The sequence below is a fragment of the Cuculus canorus genome, chromosome 1 (genome assembly GCF_017976375.1).
Source record: "Cuculus canorus isolate bCucCan1 chromosome 1, bCucCan1.pri, whole genome shotgun sequence".
NCBI lineage: Eukaryota > Metazoa > Chordata > Aves > Cuculiformes > Cuculidae > Cuculus > Cuculus canorus.
The window spans coordinates 150,930,929-150,938,746 of record NC_071401.1 but is presented as its reverse complement, the minus strand read 5'-3'; the positions used below and the strand labels follow the sequence as shown (position 1 = coordinate 150,938,746).

Sequence of the window (7,818 nt, the reverse complement as noted above, 5' to 3'; positions counted from 1 at the left end):
GGGCTGATGATGATTAATGAATGTTAAAATAAATGAATGTTAAAATGAATGTTAAGCCCCGAGGTCTCGGAGACGGCCCGTGGGAGGTGCAGAGGGTGGCCGGGCTGTCTTGCAAAGGACGGGGTGGACGTCCTCTGCCCTGGGGTGGCTGTGCCTGCGGCAGAGCAGCCCTACAAGGCTACAGCCTGCTCATGGATTGCTTCAAACGTCCTGGTAGCAAATCTCGTTTGAGTCATCCACACAACTGTCTTCTAACTCTGCTCTGAAGTCTAAGGAAAATTTTCTGTGAGGGCTAAGAAACCAAGGAGCAGACATGAGGTCCCAGCTGCCTTGCTGCTCCTGAAGAGCTACGAGCAATCCAACCTTCAAACTCTGTGAAAGTGCTTTCGATTAGAGAAACACAGACTTGTGTAACACTTAAGCACGACTACCACAAAAGTCCAGAGCTTCTGACCTCCAAGCTAGGCCTGCCACCAAGGGCACCCACCCCAGGACAGAGCAGAATATTTCCAGAGTCCTGCTACCCTGAAGGTAATCCACCCCTGAGAGCTAAATGTGTGCAAGTAGTGTAAGCAATTCCTTTGCCTGAAGCAAACTTAGGCTAAGCCAATTTTCTGCGAAGAGAAGGGGATTTTGGAGTGGAGAAGAAGGGAGTGGTTGGGCAGTGGCTCTGTCGGCCCTTCAAGAGAGAGAAGGGTCGGGAAGGGCAGGGCAGGCAGTAGTCAGAAACCAGGTTCGCCTTAATGAGATGCATCTCTTTTTCTTCTTCACTTCTTGTCACTTCCCTATATTATTCTCCAACAACGGGTGAAATGGGCTCTTCTCTCCTGCTTTCCACCTCGACAGACATGTTGTGGAAAAAACATCACCCCCAGACCACAAATCAATTCCAGTCCTGGAGAGAGGCAAATAGAGACAAAGCAAACCTGAAGATGTTTATACCTAGATTATTTCCATTGAACTGGCAAGATTCCTTAAGTAAACTAAATACTTCCGAGCCTAATGACTAGTAATTAAAGGGAATGATTTACACCCAAGGAGAATTAACTTTTATTCTTAAAAATGTATCTTTTTCCCCTAGTGTGTTATTGTGCCAAAATGTATCTTTTTCCCCTAGTTTGTTATTGTGCCGACGTAGCAATTTTCCATGAATACTTCATGAGTATACTTCATTTTCCATGAATACTTCAGCAAAATAATAAATTTAAAAAACTAAACAGGATTTATCGTAACATTTTCTCATATACATGGATACTCTGATGTCCACAATAATCTAAAAGCAAGATCTTTCTCTCTCCTCCTATACATCACTTAAGACTTACAGCTGTAATGGAACTGTGCACAAAAATGTAACCAAGAATATAGAGAACGTTGCAGGGAAAGAAGAAGAAGTAACTGAAAAAAAAAAAATGAAACCAACAACAAAACCAAACAAAAAAAAAAACCAAACAAACAAAACCAAACCAAACCAAAAAGATCACTAAAACCACCCCAACTTCCTCTCCCAAACCCAATTCTGATGTGCAAATTGTAGATAAAGACTTCTGATGAGGAAGAGGGGAGTGTCTGATGAGGGAGAGAGTGTGTTGAGAGATGCCGAGTACCAGTCATTTCTATTCAGCAAAGCTACCAAATCAGAGAGCACTGCTGATCTTATTGGAGGAGAGCCTTCAACAGCAACTAATCCTGTCATATTGAAAGAAAATTGTAAGTGTTCTCTGCAGAAATTGCCTGCCCATTGCAGCTAATCGAGCCCACTTCGAGCTCACCCCCCCCCACATACACCACACGCACAGCCCCGCGGGCGAGCAGCAAGCAGACCCACAGCTGCAGCACCCCGGCAAGGACACTCACCCGGGATGCTCACCTAGGCGTCCCGTTTCCCTCCCTCACCACCACCCTCATAAAGGTGGCAGCTTGCCCTCATTTCCTCAGAAGAGCTGGTGGAAGTATGAATTATTACCAGCTCACTTAGGAGTCTCAGCTTCTGCTTTTTTTTTTTTTTTTTAATTTCTCCAGTGTTGTCTAAGCCGTTAACCCAGGTTTGAGAGCACTATTGCTTTACCTTTTCTTTTTTTTTAAAAAAAAAAAAGCTCAACTTGGACGAACTGAAGCAGAGACTTCCAAAGGCCAGGGCCACGGAGGGTGTGCGTGTATATGTGTGTGTCTGTGCCTGTGGGAGGGAGAGAACGAGCGAGGGAGAGACAAAAACTCCATCAGCCCGGACAATGCCACCTCTTGTTTAAAGCTTCCAAACCATTATGCTTTCCCTCCATTATCACAGTACCGAGTAATCTGTCTTTCCCCCACCCCAGCCCCCCTCCCTCCCCTTGGAAGATATGGAAGAGAAAGATAAAGCGGCTGGCTCTGGGCTCTGACTGCGCGCAGCCCGCATGCCTCTGCCGCCAGAGCCGGTGCGACTCCGCAGCTGCCGCTCGCAACCAGCCGCTTCCAGCGGGATGGCATGCAACTTCTGCTAACTGGATCACAGGTAGGAAAGCTTTGGGTTTGTACTTCTTTTTTTTTTTTTTTTTTTTTTTTTAACTGACATTTCCTCTGGTTTTGTTTCATTTTCTCTCTTTTTTTTTCTTTTGTTAAAATTTTATATTATTTTATTTTATTTTATATCTTGTCCTCTCCTCCCTTCCTCTCCGTACCTATGATTTCATCTGCTGCTGTCACAGAGAAGCTCCCGCCGAGAAAATAATGTCCAAGAAAAGAGCTTACGTTTTACTTCCCGGCAGAAGCAACAGAACAAAACGTAGGGAAACTTTTGCTGAAAGAGTCCGTAGCAGTGCGGGTCACCGAGGGGAAGGCAGTGAGAGGAGGGAAGGCAATGCCATTGCCCCCAGCACAGAGTCTGCCTCTGTTGAGCTACAGTTGTTCTATTGATGCCAGAATCGAGTCTAGAGTGGCGTAGCGGGGAAGGAGAGACATAGTGGCCGGATTGAGAGAAATCCTCGCGTTTTCCAAGCACCTGTCCACGGGTTTTCTACGTAGATGCTGCATTCCGACACAGGGATATCTCCTAGACTACCCTTCCTAAATCCTGCTGTGACACATTTATTGGTGACTCCTGCAAAATGTCACCGGGGGCCGGGAGCGGAGTTTGCCCGCTGGAGGGAGGGCAGAGATGGGAGTGGGGGAATCCCTGTCCTACCAGGGACCAGGCAGGGACTCGGGATATCAGGTGAGGAGGCTCCAGCTGTGTCAGTGCGGTCCCTTGCCCTTCTCAGCATCCTTCCTGAAGAGCGTGTGCCTCCCTGGGTCTCTGCTGTCTCAGACCTCAGGTTCCCGCGGATGCGGAGCACTGCTGGATGCAGGGAAGGTGTGGGGTTTCCCCGGCTCATTTCCGAGCTCTCTTCCCTGGCTTGGTGCCCCCTGGGTCGGGTTCCCGCTGCGGTCAGGGAGCCGCGTGTGCTGCGGGCGAGGATGCTCCAGGGTAGGGTCTGTCTCCCCCTGCTCTCCCGGCCTCACTGAGCCCCTGGCAGGGCTGAGCTGGTCTCGGGTGTGCCTCCAGGCTCCTTTCCCTTTCACCCATGCTTCCGCCACGGAGTGGTTGTGGCCAGAATGAGCGAGCTGATGCCTTGAGAGGGAGCTCAGACCAAGCTGTGGGAGAATTGCCTCTCAGCACCAGCTCCCAGGCACTCAGGTCCTGATGCCCCCTCTGAGCCCAGACATTTCGGAGGTTCTGGAGGGGCAAAGTGCTTTCCAGGCTGTTTCTTCTCGGGCACAAGCCGAGACCCTCCTCCGCCCCATTCTGGGTCACTCTTCATTTAGCGGCTTTCCACCGGTCTGCGCCCTCGCCGCCTTCCCGCGACTGTCCGAGTGCCAGGGTAATGCCCCGTGGAGGGAATAGGCTGGAAGAGGCAAGACCGGCTTCTCCCCTTGGCTGGTGTGCCCGCAAGGGGCCGCGGGTGCCCGCACCACCCGGTGCGGCATTCCCGGGAAGTGACTTTGCCTCCACAGTGCAGCCCGCTGCCAGCTCCGAGAGGGGCTGACAGGGCTTGGAACTCATTCCCGAGGGCCTAGGGGTGTCCTTACCCCTTCTCTAGGGAAAAGAAAAGGGACTTTTCCTCCCTACCCTGTAAGATTGTTTTTTCCTACTATTTTTATGTGCTAATGTTCCTTTAGGGTAAGGAAATTTAGCTTTCTGCTTTTTTTTTTTTCTTTTTTTTTTTTTTTTACTGGAAGAGGGCACTGGGAAGAAGGTAATTCTTGTTACAAATCTAGCCAAAATAATGCCTCTCCTCATTTTTGCGTGTCAACCAGTGTGTGTGCACACATTGTCTTGTACCTATCCATTAAGGAAGATCTTCCCTTTGCAGAAGGAAAAAAGGCAAGAGGAAAAAAAAAAAAGGAGAAAGGCCAACCTCTGCTTGACAGTCTGCTCTTGCAGTTTTGTGGGGGAAAAAAAAACCACAAAAACCACCAACGAAAAAGTACTGATAATGAGTAAAGTTAATAAGGAGATCAGAAGTATGTACGCTCTCTGCTTTTATGGTATTGCATCGCCTGCAATCACAGCCCCTGTCTAAATACACACCAGCCTTGATTGCATGGTTTATGACACCAGCTGCTCTCAGTGACTCATCTATAAACTGCGCTAAGCTGCACAAAGTATTCTCCTTCTGTCCCTTAGGTTCTTTTTGACCATAACTTTGGTCAAATTTCCCTTCTGCAGGAGCCTTGGACTGCAAACGCAGCTCTGTTTGATTTTGCATTAGGAGAGCAACAAGTGCAGGTGGCTTGCTGACTTAGCGAGCGTGTGCCCCACTGAGTTGCCCTCTCTGCCTCTTCTCACAGCTCTCTGTGATTTCTGCATTGCATTCTGCTCAATGAAGGTGTTCCGTGTATTGGGAGAAAGATCTAGGGTGTCCTCAAGTTGGGTTAGATGGAGGGCAAAATTATAAAAAGGAGAGATGGTCCTCTTCTCCTGTCCAAACTCAAGATTTTAAGTAATATCCTCTACCCAAAACGTTGTAACTCTATATCTGGGCAGAGTTTGGGGAGATCTGGACCATGCATGTCTGGGAGTGTCCTGAGGAGGTGGAAGGGGCAGCAGCCATGCCGTGCTGTGGCATCACCCAAGAGGGAGATTAAGACACAGAAAGGGGGAAACCAAGGCCATCAGCAAAATATAGTGTCTGCAAATAGAAGCATTTTATTTTGCTCATGCGTTCAGTCCCGTGCCCCACTATGATTTGGATTGTCATTTCTGGGATGACTCCTTGTGTGTGTTTCATGGCTTTCCTTTGTTCCGAGTGCTTGGATCTTTCAGCCCATTGGGTGTCAGGTTCCATACTCTTCTGAGGACGTCTACTATGAAATCCCCTGTTTTTGTTGATACACGCCCCAGTCCCAGGCAGTTACTCTGTCCCACTTCACTCCTGTAACTCACTCACCCGTTCAACCCAGACTTTCTCTTCTCCACTAATATCATGACCTACATGCAAAAGACTTATTTTCTGGTCTCGTTTCCATAGCAATGCAGCACAGACAAACTGGTAGTAATGAATCAGAGTGCCTTTTTGTGAAATCAAGACCTCTTTGAAAGTTGAGTTTAATTTAATGGAAAGTAGGAATCCATGGAGAGTGGTATTTCCAGCTCTAAGCCCAGAACTCTGTGCCCTCTAGGGTAATAGGCAGGTGAGGGAGAGTGTCCTGGGGCACAGGGATGCAAGGTTTGATAGCAAACTACAGGGATGGGAGAGAAACAAGTAGTACAAGATAAGGACATTCTTGCCAGTGTCTGTTTCCAGCCAATTCTTCCACTTTTTAAATCATAAGCTGCCAAAAAAAAAAGGGCAGGTGGGGTTCAGCTGATCCTTGTTTGGTCACCCAAAGGCTAACGCTCCAGGTCGTGTGGAGTGGGTTAAACTATGGAGGAATAAGTAGGAAGAAATTAAATAAGTAGGAAGCCCAGTCTGTATCTCACTATTTATTCACAAATTTTGGATACCTCTGGTTTTGAGCTTCTCAGTTTCCAACAACTTGCAGTAATTCTCAGAGATTTGGAGGCACGGAAGAGGATTACTCACTTGTGAAAATGCTACCCTGACCTTCTATGGGCTCTTTAGGGGGGTGGATGAGCGGACAACAGTAATCAGGCTAAGAAAACCTGAAAGGGCTTAGATCCAGCTCATATGAATGACAGGGATAAGTTTTTCACAAATGCTTGTAGCCTTAAATCTTAAAAAGCTTAAACCGTATGGTAGCATTTCAAGATCTGTTAAATCTGAGCCTGAATTCTGGTTTTTAAGAACCAGACTTCACAAAGGACCATACACTAAGAACTGCTGCAATTAAATTAAACAATTAACACACTCCACACACAACAGCCTACCTGTCTTTTCCAGCTGCTATATTTTGGCAAAGATAGCTTTCAGTTTTCCAGGGTCTCCACAGGTTTTCCTGGGTGGAAGCTGCCCAAAAGATGCAGTTATCTACTCACTTGTCTTCATCCCACCAGCTGAATGCCAACTACCTCTACCTAGCAGATTGCAGTCCCTAGCCCTCTGTACCAAGCTGAGTAGGCACTCTTGCTGACTTAGCCCTCTCCCTTCCTACATCTCTCCGATACAAATGAGCAGAATTGAAAGATGAGTCCACCCCTGGAGTTGTAGCAAAAGGCTGCATCCCTTTCCCACGAGCCCTGAGCTTGTTCCAGTGTAAAAATGCTTTCGGCTGTGGAGCTACTCGTCATTTTCAACTCTGTCCTACCATTAAAGCTGTATCATTTCCTATATTTAACAACATCTGTTCCTTGTAGAGAGAGATACAAATCAGTAGGTGTTCCAAAGAGACCTTTTTCATTTGATGTGGTGGGACAGGTCAAAGTGAGGTTCATCTCATTTCCGTCAAACACTTCCTAAAGAATATTTGCCAGTGATACACAATAAGATGCACAATGGGATTTTAGTAGTCCATGTGTTTCATGTATTCATTTTTAAGAATAGGATAAGCATAAAATGAAACAGACCGTTGCTTAGGGCCAGCTGCTTTGATGAGAGCCTTCTGCATGTTTTCTTTTTGACTAGATGTCTTTCTAGTATCTCTTTTGACTTCATGGGCTAGATTCTGATCTTAATTACATTCTTTCAAATCAAGGATGACTCCACTGACTTTAATTACTTCTGGTTTATTCTAGTGCAATAGAGCTCGGAATTTGACTTTCAAAAAACACAGTAAGTGTTGTCATTAGAATACACCAGTGTTTCGACAACTGTTCATAGAGTAGCTCTATTTCATCAGCCTTTGCCAAAAGGGAAATGCAACGTGATAATGGGCATTGGGAACAGTATGGGTCACCTCTGACAGGGATGACAATAAAGATATTTATAAGAGACCACAACAAGAAAGGTGAGAAATTCTGTAAACTAGCATCTCCAAGGGTTTTCCTCAAGCTCTTAGAAAAGCTCTGAGTAAACTGTGGGCAGGTGTGGGATTACTATGTTTTTCTTTTTTTTTTTTTCTTTCTTTTTTTTGAAAAAGAGCAGGAACGAGACCAAAAATATCTTCATAGATCTTTCTTCTGAATCATAGTGAAAATCAGTGTTGGAAACCAAGGAGATAAAATAAACATAGTCATTTAAAACTATTCTCTTGCTTAGTAATTTCTCTGGGTCAGGATTGTCAGGTAGTCTGATAATATAAACATAACTTAATTTCGGTGGAGATAGGATGTCAGCAAACTTATGATCAGACCCTCAATTCTTATAACACATTCCACCATGTGAGGGATGAAGATTAGCAGAACCTGTCCATGGGAAACAATAAGTTTCTGGTACAGCCTGACCAGACAATTCTGACAATTTT

At 46.1% G+C, this 7,818-nt stretch overlaps 1 protein-coding gene across 2 annotated transcripts in view; it reads left to right on the top strand.

Moving 5' to 3' along the window:
* The first annotated feature begins 2,045 nt into the window (after window positions 1-2,045).
* The window catches only part of CHRM2 (cholinergic receptor muscarinic 2), a 103,783-nt gene continuing 98,010 nt past the window's right edge, over window positions 2,046-7,818 (top strand). Inside the window, exon 1 of one of the 2 annotated variants that reach the window (XM_054068170.1) lies at window positions 2,046-2,491. The gene's annotated coding sequence lies outside the window, so the exon portion shown is untranslated. The remainder of the gene's footprint in view (window positions 2,492-7,818) is intronic. The other variant, XM_054068179.1, reaches the window with a different exon arrangement.